Raw genomic sequence first — 14072 nt, forward strand, 5'->3', positions numbered from 1 at the left:
CGACTTTCGATTGGAGATCGGTCGAGATCCTCTCGTGGTCACCGCAGTGTGGGGCTAGTTGCATCCATGGGCCTGTCAAGTTGCTTTGTACTTCCTCGGACTCTCTGTTGCCTCCTGAATACGAAGAGTACCGGGATGTATTCGATAAGGTGCGCGCGGTTGCCCTACCTCCGCACCGCCCATACGATTGTGCCATAGAGTTACAATCCGGTGCCGTTCCTCCTCGTGGCAAAGTCTATCCACTGTCGGTAGCGGAGAATGAGGCCATGGAGGAGTACGTGAGGGAGGCGCTTTCACGCGGACACATTCGCAAATCCTCGTCCCCGGCAGGGGCTGGATTTTTCTTTGTGAAAAAGAAGGGCGGCGAGTTGAGGCCTTGCATCGATTACAGGGGTCTCAATCGCATCACGATCAAGAACGCTTACCCGATACCCTTGATTTCCGAGCTGTTCGATCGCCTCAAGGGGGCCACGGTCTTTACCAAACTCGACCTGAGGGCGGCATATAACCTGGTAAGGATCAAGGCGGGCGATGAGTGGAAGACCGCGTTTAACACCAGGACTGGTCATTATGAATCCTTGGTTATGCCCTTTGGGTTGTGCAATGCGCCCGCAGTCTTCCAGGAATTCATCAACGATGTTTTCCGTGACCTGTTGCAGCAGTGTGTGGTGGTCTATTTGGATGACATCTTGGTATATTCTGCATCCATGGAGGCCCACATTCTGGATGTCAGACGAGTGTTGCAACGCTTACGAGAGAACAAGCTGTTCGGTAAGCTTGAGAAATGCGAATTTCACCGATCCCAGGTAACCTTCTTAGGTTACATCATTTCCGCTGAGGGGTTCTCCATGGATCCTGAGAAGGTTTCGGTTGTCTTACAGTGGCCCCAGCCCAGTGGGCTTCGTGCCCTGCAGCGCTTTTTGGGCTTCGCCAATTATTATCGGAAGTTCATCAGGGACTTTTCCATGCTAGCCAAGCCTCTCACGGATCTGACCAGGAAGGGCAGTAATCCTCAGGTCTGGCCGCTCGAGGCCATCCGAGCTTTTGAGGCTCTAAAGTCCGCCTTTGTGTCGGCTCCGATTCTGTCGCATCCCAACCCTGGGTTGCCTTTTGTCCTCGAGGTGGACGCGTCTGAGACGGGAGTAGGCGCCCTCCTGTCTCAGCGTAGAACACCAGAGGGTCCTCTGCTTCCTTGTGGGTTTTACTCCCGGAAACTGTCTTCCGCGGAGTGCAACTATCAGATTGGTGACAGGGAGTTATTGGCCATCGTGCAGGCCCTTAAAGAATGGAGGCACTTGCTCGAGGGCTCGGTGGTTCCGGTTCTCATCCTGACGGACCACAAGAATCTGACCTACCTCTCTGAGGCCAAGAGATTGACACCACGTCAGGCCAGATGGGCTCTGTTCTTGTCACGTTTTAATTACGTGGTCTCCTACCTACCCGGCTCCAAGAACATCAGAGCGGATGCCTTATCACGGCAGTACTCCGAGCTGTCCGGGGAGGAGTCGATTCCGACTACGGTCATACCCCCGAATCAGATCCTGGCCGCTATTCGCACCAGCCTGACCTCTCCTCTGGGTGAGCAGATTTTGGCGGCTCAATCTGGTGCTCCCTCTGGAAGACCCAACGGCAGATGTTTTGTGCCTGAGGAGTTGCGCACTCGGTTGTTGCGAACCTACCATAACTCCAAGGCCGCGGGGCACCCTGGAAAGAATCAGCTGTCCTGGGCGGTTTCACGTCTGTTCTGGTGGCCTTCTCTACGTTCTGACATCACCGCATATGTAGCGGCATGCTCCGTTTGTGCCCAGAGTAAGTCCCCTCGGCACCTTCCGTTGGGCCTTTTGCAACCCATAGCCACCGGGGAGCGTCCATGGTCACACCTGGGGATGGATTTCATTGTGGACCTCCCTGCATCCCGAGGCCATACGGTCATTCTCATGATTGTGGATCGGTTTTCCAAAATGTGCCACTGTGTTCCTCTCAAGAAGTTACCCTCTGCACAAGAGTTGGCCTCGATTTTTGCCAGGGAGGTCTTCCGGTTGCACGGTTTGCCCAAGGAGATTGTGTCGGATCGGGGGAGTCAGTTTGTGTCCAGGTTCTGGCGCGCCTTTTGCTCCCAGTTGGGGATTCATCTCTCTTTCTCCTCGGCCTACCACCCTCAGTCCAATGGGGCCGCAGAACGATCCAATCAGGCCTTGGAGCAATTCCTTCGTTGCTATGTCTCCGATCACCAAGACAATTGGGTTGACCTCCTGCCTTGGGCTGAGTTTGCCAGGAACACGGCGGTGAACTCTTCCTCTGGGACGTCTCCCTTCATGGCCAATTATGGGTTCCAACCTGCCGTGTTACCGGAGGTATTCTCTCCCCAGGATACTCCGGCTGTGGAGGATCACCTTTCCGTCCTACGTACTTCTTGGGTACAGATCCAGAGGTCCCTTAAGGTCTCTGCGCAACGCCAGAGACTCCAGGCTAATCGCAGACGAGCGCCCGCTCCTTCCTACCAGGTCGGAGACCGTGTATGGTTGTCCACCCGCAACCTCAACCTTCGAGTGCCCACTCCCAAGCTGGCGCCTCGCTTTGTTGGTCCCTTCCGAGTGCTTCACAGGGTAAACCCGGTAGCCTATGCCCTTGCGCTTCCTCCTGGCATGCGGATCTCCAACGTGTTTCATGTCTCCCTGTTGAAGCCATTGGTGTGTAATCGTTTCACTTCCTCGGTTCCTCGGCCCCGTCCGGTCCAAGTGGGCAATCGTGAGGAATATGAGGTGAGCAATATCCTGGACTCACGCCTGGTCCGCGGTCGGTTGCAGTTTTTGGTCCATTGGCGTGGTTATGGTCCAGAGGAGCGTTCCTGGGTTCCCTCCGCAGATGTCCATGCTCCTGCGTTGCTCCGAGCCTTCCACGCACGCTTCCCTCTGAAACCGTTCCTTACTCCGCGGAGGAGGGGCCCTTGAGGGGGAGGTACTGTCATGGTCTTACCTTCTCACTGTTCTCCTTCGTTTGACATGTGCTGGCGGCCATCTTGGTTTCTGGGTTTCTTGTAGCCTCCCACCCTGCGGCTCCTCCTTCCCACTGGGAGGAGCTGGATGCCTAGCTCATATATATAGGTCTGTGGCTTCAGTTCCTTGCTTAGTCCTCCTGTGTTCACATGCTTCTAAGACTGCTGCTGCTTCTGGTTCCTGATCCTGGCCTCGTCTGACTACCCCGTTGGTTCCTGATCCTGGCTTCGTCTGACTACCCCGTTGGTTCCTGATCCTGGCTTCGTCTGACTACCCCGTTGGTTCCTGATCCTGGCTTCGTCTGACCACCCTCCTGGTTCCTGACCTCTGTCTATGCAAGACCCTGCTTCGGTTTAGCCATCCGTTTGGACTTTTGCTACGGCTTGATTTCCAATAAAGCCTTCTTATTTCCACTCATCTCTGTTGTACGTCTGGTTCATGGTTCCATGACACTTCCACATGCTGCTGCCACCTTCAGGCTCTGTCATTGTGCCACTCTGTGGCCTCCTCTTGATGCTGCTGCTACCACCTCCAGGCTCTGTCATTGTGCCACTCTGTGGCCTACTCATGCTGCTGCCACCTCCAGACTCTGTCATTGTGGCGCTCTGTGATCTCATGCTGCCGCCACCTGCATACTCGGTAATTTTGCCACTTGGTGGCCTTCTCCTAAGGCTGCTACCACCACCCACAGACTCTGTCATTGTGGCCTCCTCATACTGCTTCCACCGTCAGTCCCTGTCATTGGGCCACTGTCACCGCCAGTTCTGTGAGAAGGTCTGTTAGGCGTTCTTCTCTACCTCTTGCATGACGTTCTTTGTTTTGGTTTCATTTTGTCATCTCCTTTCCTTCTCCCAGCTGTTACCTATTTACACTAATTGTCTCCCTTTATATACCCTCCCATACTGCCTCACTTTGCGGTTTATACTTCTTCCTGGATGAGTTGTTCACTGCTGGAGGCTGCTACTGCTAATTCCTCAGATAAGTCTTTTTCCTTTATTTGTGTTTTCTTGCTGGCTTGATTCTAGGTGACCCTGACTCCGTCCGTATTAAGTGCAGGGATACGGTGGTTGTGTCCCCTCACTATTATAGGGTTTTCAGGTGTCACACAGTATTAGGTATGTGGGCATGCAATCGTCTACCATAAAGACCTTTGCATGGGCATAGCAGTCAGGGAGAGCTCTAGGGGTTTTATAGGGCTCACCCATATGCTCCTTAGTTTGGGATCAAGCCAGCCGGATGTTTATTTATAAGTTCCAGCTTTCTGCAACACCATCAGTGACATTATAAACCGCCATAACCATCTTAAGCATGGATCCGCTTTCAGCCTTGATTGACCGCATGCAAGGTCTTTCGCTGGAGGTAGCAGATCTCCGTAAAACTGTGTCTCAGTTTCAGGTGACCGGTTCTGCTGGCGTTCATGGAGTTTGTTCCGAGCCTAAGATCTCACTTCCGGATACGTTCTCCGGGGGTAGTGAGAATTTTGTTCACTTTAGAGAGGCTTGCAAACTCAATTTTCGCCTACTTCCCCATTCCTCTGGTGATGAGGAGCAAAGGGTGGGGATCATCATCTCGTTGCTCAGAGTTAACGCTCAGTCTTGGGCTTTTTCGCTTTCGGTGGAAGCACGGCCCCTCCGATCGGTGGATGAATTTTTTGTAGCCCTGATGACCCAGATCGTATTGCTCTTGCTGAATCTAAACTGCGTCTTTTATGCCAGGGTAAACAGTCCGCAGAGATATATTGTTCTGAATTTCGGAGATGGGCAGCTGATACTGGTTGGAATGATGCTGCACTCCGAAGTCAATTTTGCCATGGTCTTTCAGAAAGATTGAAAGATGCATTTGCTTTTCATGAGAGACCAGCCTCGTTAGAATCTGCCATGTCTCTAGCTGTTCGTATTGACAGGCTTCTTAGAGAGCGAGAGAAGACTACTCTTTCCTGTCATATTCAGTCCAAGGACAGTGGGGCTGTCTCATTCAGTGCGTGGGGGTCTCAGTCTCTCTCAATCCCCTCTGAGGAGGCCATGGAGCTGGGTTTCCTTGCCTCTGATATTAGAGGATTCAGCTCCTGATTCATAGAGTTTTCTGAGGGTAATAAAAGAAAAACAAAAAGAAAAAACCCTCTAAAAACTTTCCATTTGCTACTATTGGCAAGGTTGATGCAGAAATTAAAGGTTTGCCATTTACTTGTAGTTCCCCTTTTCTCCTACCTGCCAGGGTGGCGCTAGACAGCAAGAACATTGTTTGTGAGATTTTTGTAGATAGTGGAGCAGCTGTCAATCTCATTGATAATCAATTTGCAATAACGCATGGTTTCCAGGTATGCAGTTTGGAAAGGTTAAATTTTGCTATCGATTCCGCTCCACTTTCTCAAAGATCGTTAAAGGGCATAGTTCCCGATATCCGTTTGACTGTGTGTGACGCTCATGTTGAGGATATGTCATGTTTCGTCTTAAGCGGATTACCTACTCCTCTAGTGTTGGGGCTACCCTGGCTCACTAAACATAACCCCACCATTGATTGGCAAGCAAGGCAAATAAATGGTTGGAGTGAGTTTTGCAGAGAGAATTGCCTCACGGCGTCTCTTTCAGAGGTTTCTACCAAGACTATGCCATCTTTTCTCTCTGAATTTTCGGATGTGTTTCCCGAGAGTGGTATCTAGGTGTTGTCCCCTCACCGGGAGTACGACTGCCCTATTAATCTCATCCCAGATGCCAAATTGCCAAAATCACGTTTATACTCTCCCAACCTGAAAGAGTTGCTATGCATACTTATATCTCTGAGAGCCTGAGAAAGGGACACATCTGACCCTCGAAGTCACCTGTTGCCACTGGGGTTTTTTTGTTAAGAAAAAAGATGGTTCTTTAAGACCTTGTCTGGATTTCAGGGAGCATGAACCGTATCCCGATTCATGACTCATATCCGCTTCCTCTGATCCTGGACCTGTTTAACCAGATTGTTGGGGCTAAAGTTTTTTCTAAGTTGGATTTAAGAGGGGCATACAACCTAGTCAGGGTCAGGGAAGGGGACGAATGGAAGACGGCCTTCGATACCCCTGAGGGTCATTTCGAGAATTTGGTTATGCCCTTTGGTTTGATGAATGCTCCGGCCGTCTTCCAACATTTTGTGAACAGCATTTTTTATCATTTAATGGGGAAATTTTTACTGGTGTATCTAGATGACATTTAGATTTTTTCTCCTGATTTCAAGACTCATCAAGACCACCTACGTCTTGCTGATTCTGCGGGAGAATAAATTATACGCTAAACTGGAAAAATGTGTGTTTGCGGTTCCCGAGATTCAATTTCTTGGTATTTTTCTTCTCTCCGCTTCTGGTTTTCGCATGGACCCTGAGAAGGTCAGCGCTGTGCTTGATTGGGATCTTCCTGAGAATCCGAAGGCGCTGATGCGGTTTTTGGGTTTTGCCAATTATTACAGAAAGTTAATTTGGAATTATTCCTCTGTTGTTAAGCCACTCACTGATATGACTAAAAAGGGGGTAGATTTTTCTTCGTGGTCAGTAGATGTGTTGAAAGCCTTTTCTAATATCAAAAAGAGTTTTGCTTCTGCTCCCATTTTGGTACAACCTGATGTCTCTCTACCTTTTATTGTTGAGGTGGACGCTTCTGAGCTGGGTGTGGGTGCGGTCTTATCTCAGGGTCCCTCTCCTGCAAAATGGCGACCGTGTGCCTTTTTCTCAAGGAAACTCTCCTCTGCAGAGAGAAATTACGATGTGGGAGATAGGGAGTTGTTGGCCATCAAATTAGCTTTTGAGGAATGGCGCCATTGGTTAGAGGGAGCCAGACACCCTATTCCCGTGTTTACGGACCATAAGAATCTGGCCTACTTGGAATCGGCCAAGCGTCTGAACCCGAGACAGGCCAGATGGTCTTTGTTCTTTTCTAGGTTTAATTTTGTTGTTACGTTCCGCCCTGGGGTTAAAAATGTGAAGGCGGATGCCGTCACGTTGTTTTCCGGGAGGGGGGAACTTTGAAGACCCAGGTCCCATTTTGGCTGAAGGGGTGGTCGTCTCTGCTCTTTATCCTGATTTGGAGGCAGAGGTTCAGGCAGCCCATGCAGAGGCTCCTGATCTTTATCCCCCTGGGAGGTTGTTTGTGCCTCTCGCTTTACGACACAAGGTTTTTAAGCAGCACCACGATACTGTCCTTGCTGGGCACCTGGGGAGTAGAGCCACAGTGGATCTCATTGCTTGGAGATTCTGGTGCCCGGCTCTTCGTAAGACGGTTGAGGGTTTTGTGGCAGCCTGCGAGACCTGCGCTTGTGCCAAGGTCCCTCATTCACGACCATCGGGTTCTCTCCTCCCGTTACCCATTCCTTCTTGGACGCATCTGTCCATGGACTATATTACGGACTTACCTCGTTCCTCGGGGAAGACTGTAATTCTGGTAGTAGTGGACCATTTTTAGCAAAATGGCGCATTTTATTCCCTTTCCTGTGTTACCCAATGCTAAGACGCAAGCGTTTGTTGATCACATTGTTAAATTGCATGGTATTCCTTCAGACATCGTTTCTGATAGGGGCACGCAATTTGTTTCCAGATGCTGGAAGGCCTTCTGTTTTCGCTTGGGGGTTCGGTTGTAGTTCTCTTCTGCTTTTCACCGAACGCGCCAATCAGAATCTGGAGACATATCTGCGCTGTGTTGTGGCGGAGAATCAGGAGGATTGGTGTTCTTTTTTGTCCCTTGCTGAGTTTGCTTTAAATAACCGTCGCCAGGAGTCCTCTGATAAGTCACCATTTTTTGGTGCATATGGGTTCAATCCACAGTTTGGGACATTCTCTGGAGAGGGGTCTTCTGGTTTACCTGATGAGGAGAGATTTCCCTCGGCAGGGTAATCTAAAGAGGATGAGAGAGATATAAGCGTGTGGCAGATAAGAGACGTGTGCCTGGTCCAGACCTGAATGTGGGTGATCTGGTGTGGTTGTCTACAAAGAATATCAAACTGAAGTTGGGGATGTTACAAGGCTTAGAAGTTTAGAAGCAAATCTTGAAATTTTTCAGAAATTTTCAAAAACCTAATTTTTAGGGACCAGTTCAGGTCTGAAGTCACATTTTGCGAGGCTTACATAATAGAAACCACCCAAAAATGACCCCATTCTATAAACTACACCCCTCAAGGTATTCAAAACTGATTTTATGAACTTTTTTAACCCTTTAGGTGTTCCACAAGAATTAATGGAAAATAGAGATACAATTTCAAAATTTAACTTTTTGGGCAGATTTTCCATTTTAATTTTTTTTTTCCGGTTACAAAGCAAGGGTTAACAGCAAGGGTTAACGCTGCACGGGCAGACGGCAGGGCGCAGAAGGAAAGGAATGCCATACGGTTTTTGGAAAGCAGGTTTTGCTGGACTAGTTTTTTTGACAACCATGTCCCATTTGAAGCCCCCTGATGCACCCCTAGAGTAGAAACTCCATAAAAGTGACCCCATCTAAGAAACTACACCCCTCAAGGTATTCAAAACTGATTTTACAAACATTGTTAACCATTTAGGTGTTCCACAAGAGTTATTAGCAAATAGAGATGAAATTTCAGAATTTAAATTTTTGGGCAAATTTTCCATTTTAATCCATTTTTCCCAGTAACAAAGCAAGGGTTAACAGCCAAACAAAACTCAATATTTATGGCCCTGATTCTGTAGTTTACAGAAACACCCCATATGTGGTCGTAAACAGCTGTATAGGCACATGGCAAGGCGCAGAAGGTAAGGAATGCCATACGGTTTTTGGAAGGCAGATTTAGCTGGACTGTTTTTTTTTACACCATGTCCCATTCGAAGCCCCCCTGATGCACCCCTAGAGCATAAACTCCAATAAAGTGGCCCCATTTTAGAAACTACAGGATAGGGTGGCAGTATTTTTGGTACTAGTTTAGGGTACATATGATTTTTGGTTGCTCTATATTACACTTTTTGTGAGGCAAGATAACAAGAAATAGCTGTTTTATTATTTACAGCATTCATCTGAAAGGTTAGATCATGTGATATTTTTATAGACCAGGTTGTCACGGATGCGGCGATACCTAATATGTATACTTTTTTTTATTTATGTAAGTTTTACACAATGATTTAATTTTAGAAGCAAAAAAAAACATGTTTTAGTGTTTCCATGGTCTGAGAGCAATAATTTTTTCAGTTTTTGGGCGATTACCTTGGGTAGGGTATGATTTTTGCGGGATGAGATGATGGTTTTATTGGCACTATTTTGGGGTGCGTGTGACTTTTTGATCGCTTGCTATTACACTTTTTGTGATGTAAGGTGACAAAAAATGGTTTATTTAGCACAGTTTTTATTTTTATTTTTTTACACTGTTCATCTGAGAGGTTAGGTCATGTGATATTTTTATAGAGCCGGTCGATACAAACGTGGAGATACCAAATATGTATACTTTTTTTTATTTATGTAAGTTTTACAGAATAACTGAGTCTGAGCCATAGTTTTTTTATTTTTTGGGCGATTGTCTCAGGTAGAGAGCTCATTTTTTGCGGGATGAGGTGACGGTTAGATTGGTACTATTTTGGTGGGCAAACGCCTTTTTGATCACTTGCTGTTGTACTTTTTGTGATGTAAGGTGACCAAAAATTGGTTTATTTAGCACAGGTTTTTTTTTTTTTTTTTTACGGTGTTCATCTGAGGGGTTAGGTCATGTGATATGTTTATAGAGGCGGTCGATACGGAGGCGGCTATACCTAATATGTATACTTTTTTTTCCCCTATTTTTTACCAACCTTTTTTTACTTTATTTGGGGAAAATTACGTTTTTGTTTATTTTTACTTGAAACTTTCGATTTTTGGGCGGGAAAACTTTATTTTTTCAACTTTTTTTCACTTTATTTTTTGTCCCACTTTGGGACTTGAACTTTGTGGGTTATATTCCTTTACAATGCATTCCAATACTTCTGTATTGGAATGCATTGGCTGTATGAGTAATACTGTGTGTATTACTCATACAGCTTCCTGGGCCTGTGAGATCCAGGGGGCTGGATCCCACAGGCACTTCACCGGAAGGCAGAGCAATGCCTTCCTTAGACATCGCGCTGCCTCCCATGCCATGGGGTCCCTCCCGCAGCCGCATGGGGACCTGATGGCACTGCCGCACAGCCGCCGCAAACCGCAGATCTGAATTGACCTGCGGTTTGCGGCGATCGCCAATCACCACCTCCTCTTGATCGCGTAGTTGCCGATCTCTTCTTACTTCTTAAATCATGAGCTGCCGGCTAAAGGACCTGTGGTGACGTCACATCACAAGGTCCAATCACATGGTCCATCACCGTGGTGATAGACCATGTGATTGGACCATGTGAGAGCTCAGTGACGTCACCACAGGTCCTTTGACAGGTTCTGAAGAAAGAACAGGAGACCGGCAGCTATGCGATCAACTGGAGGAGGTGAGTTAATTTTTTATTTTTTTAACCCTCAATTGACCTTCTACTAAGCATTCTGTATTAAAGAATGGTATTATTTTCCCTTATAACCATGTTATAAGGGAAAATAATTACATCTACACACCACCGAACCCAAACCTGAACTTCAGTGAAGAAGTTCGGGTCTGGGAACCACATTCAGTTTTTTATCACGCGCGCGCAAAATGCATTGCACCCGCGCGATAAAAACTGAACAACAGAACGCAATCGCAATGCATCAAAACTGACTGCAATTGGGTACCTACTCGCATGGGTTTGCTGCAATGCACCCAGGACGCATCCTGAGCCAAAACGTGACGCCCGTGTGAACCCAGCCTTAGGGAAAATAGGACTTTACACCCTCCCTGCTGCCCTGTACATAGTACCACCAATGACTTTAATACTGGGGGGGTTTGAGGGGGGCTCACTGCACCACCAATGTTTTTAGTACTGGGGGAAGGGGGGGGCGCACTGCGCCACTAATGATAATTAACCTTTAATACAGATATGGTCAACCAATATTAACCGGACAGACTAAATATCAAATAAATCGAAAAAACTGACCCCCAAGGAGTCATAATAATCATCAAAAAATGAAACTGACTTTCGTATATATGAAAATCCAAAAGACTTTATTATAAATATATATATAAACAATACATACATGCATGATAAAAGAAGGCAGCACAAGGCAGGACACACAGGTGAGGAGCAGGACCCAAGGAGAAGTCAGGTTTACTGGCGAAACGGCGTTGGGTCAGGAGTCGGCCGAGAGATCTTTGCACCACTTAGGGTATGTGTAATCTTGTCCTTGTACTTTAACCTCAATCTCTACAATTGCCTCCTTTGCACTTTATTTGGGGCGTTGCTGTCATGAGGTTTTGAGGTATGCTTTTTTAGCTAGCATTCTTTTTTCCCTGTTGTTATTTTCGTGCACTGATCTCCCGGCCTCTCCTTGGGTCCTGCTCCTCATCTATGTGTCCTGCCTTGTGATGCCTTCTTTTATCATGCATGTATGTATTGTTTATATATATTTATAATAAAGTCTTTTGGATTTTCATATATGCGAAAGTCAGTTTCATTTTTTGGTGATTCTTTAATACAGATACAGGAGACGGGTGCCGGCTGCAGAAACACATAGCCGGTACCTGACCTCTATGAGAGGTAGCTGCGATCTGCGACAGTTAACCCCTCAGATGCTGCAACTGAGAGGTTAACTGCCGCGGATCGCAGCTACCTCTCATAGAGGTCGAGTACCGGCCATGTGATTCTGCAGCCAGTACCCGCCTCCTGTTTTTGAATTAATATAAAATGAGTTAACTTTATTGGTGGCGCAGTGGCCACAGCCCCTCCCCTCCTCTTCCCCTCTCTCCTCTCATTGGTGGCAGGGAGAGAGGGACTACTTCCTTCTCTCCTGTGCTGCTGAGGAGAACATGGTGCGCGCTGAGAGCAGCACGCCCCATGTTCTCTGATACTAGGCTGCACAGTAGTGCAACCTAGTATCAGTAAATGTCATATCCCGGTATCGAACCGATACCAGAACAAAAGTATTGATTGGGTATCGATAATTCGATACCTGCTAAAACCCTACTATCATGTCCATTTACCCTCAAGTAAATGTTACCTTTTTTTTCTTTAAAAACTGATATTGACATATGTTGTTTTTTTCTAATCTGTTTTTATTTTCTCATTGTAGATTTTTTTATTCTATTTTCTAAACATGATTAAGGAACAGCTATCTTGCCTGAGCTGCCGTTAACAGATAATAGATATTTAGAATTATCTGTTACAACAGCTACCATGGTCTATAGAGAGAATAGTCTGGAGAGCACAAGAAATGAATAGAAAATCTTTAACAAACTCCTATTGTGTATGGTGGGATCCTGTGTTATTTATATATACAGTAGGAGATATCTGTCATTGTAATCCTTTCTATGATGATGAAAAGTAATCTATACTGATCTGTACAGCTCCGTATCAGCGCCTATTATTAGATTTGGTAGCCAGTATAAAAACTGCAAAATTTTAGGATTTTTAAAAAATATAGAACTTGATATAGTGACATAGAAAATTAAAAATAACCACCATTTGTGTTTAACATAAAAACTTGATTTAAAGAATCCCTGTACTTTCACATAACTTTACAATGCATGTGTTGCACATTTGTATGCAGAAAATACCCATGACATTTGCACAAAAACCACATAAAAACACACATAAATCTGCACCATCTATCAACTTGCAGGATAACAGGCTGAACTGGACAGATGTCTTTTTTTTTTTTTTGGTGCAGATTTTCTGTTTATTTAATAACCCCAAATCTATGTGGAAAGTATATAAGGTGCAGGATAACACAAATAATTTACATGGTGCAGATTTAAAAATTTCTGCACGTATAAAATACGCAAATGCGCTCGCCCCCCCCTCTCCCTGTATCTGGCTGCCGGACAGCTCCTGTGAGGGATCGCGCATGCGTGATCCTTTCCAGTGCTGGCAGCCCTGTGAAAACACCAGAGCCCTGACACACTGGTGTGCCCAGTGGCGTAACTAGAAATTACTGGGCCCCACAGCATATTTTTGAATGGGGCCCCCCTCCCCCAGTAATTTTTTCACAACCCCTTCCTTTCATGCCGCCCCCATTCCTGTGGCTAGTAAAGATCGCTCTCTCAGACCAGGCCCGGCCGCTGTTCCATCTATTTTGTACACTGTCTATACTGTCACTGTATATAATTTCATTGTGTAATACTGTTGAGGGGGCCCTGACAAAATCTTTTAGTCCTCCTCCTCCTGGATGGGCCCCTCCGGGGTCAGGGCCCCAAAGCAGCCGCTTCCCCTGCTTCCCCTATAGTTACGCCCCTGGGTGTGCCCTCCCTCTGCGTCTGGCTGCCGCATGGCTCCTGCTATGAGTGCAGGCGGCTGTTTGAAATTAAGAATCCTCCTTCCGCCCCCCCCCCCCCCCCCCGGACAACCACATACAAGTAAAGCCTTGCCCAATATATATATAAATATATATATATATATATATATATATACACGTATATAGAAATATACTGATCTATCTCTCTATCTCTCCCTCTATATATACAGTATATATATATATATATATATATATATATATAATCTATATATGTATATGGAGATATATTTACCGATCTATATCACTATATACCTTTATAAAGATGGTATATATACAGGTCCTTCTAAAAAAAATTAGCATATTGTGATAAAGTTCATTATTTTCTGTAATGTACTGATAAACATTAGACTTTCATATATTTTAGATTCATTACACACAACTGAAGTAGTTCAAGCCTTTTATTGTTTTAATATTGATGATTTTGGCATACAGCTCATGAAAAGCCAAAACTCCTATCTCAAAAAATTAGCATATTTCATCCGACCAATAAAAGAAAAGTGTTTTTAATACAAAAAAAGTCAACCTTCAAATAATTATGTTCAGTTATGCACTCAATACTTGGTCGGGAATCCTTTTGCAGAAATGACTGCTTCAATGCGGCGTGGCATGGAGACAATCAGCCTGTGGCACTGCTGAGGTGTTATGGAGGCCCAGGATGCTTCGATAGCGGCCTTAAGCTCATCCAGAGTGTTGGGTCTTGCGTCTCTCAACTTTCTCTTCCCAATATCCCACAGATTCT

Source organism: Bufo gargarizans, chromosome 3 (genome assembly GCF_014858855.1).
Source record: "Bufo gargarizans isolate SCDJY-AF-19 chromosome 3, ASM1485885v1, whole genome shotgun sequence".
Classification (NCBI taxonomy): domain Eukaryota; kingdom Metazoa; phylum Chordata; class Amphibia; order Anura; family Bufonidae; genus Bufo; species Bufo gargarizans.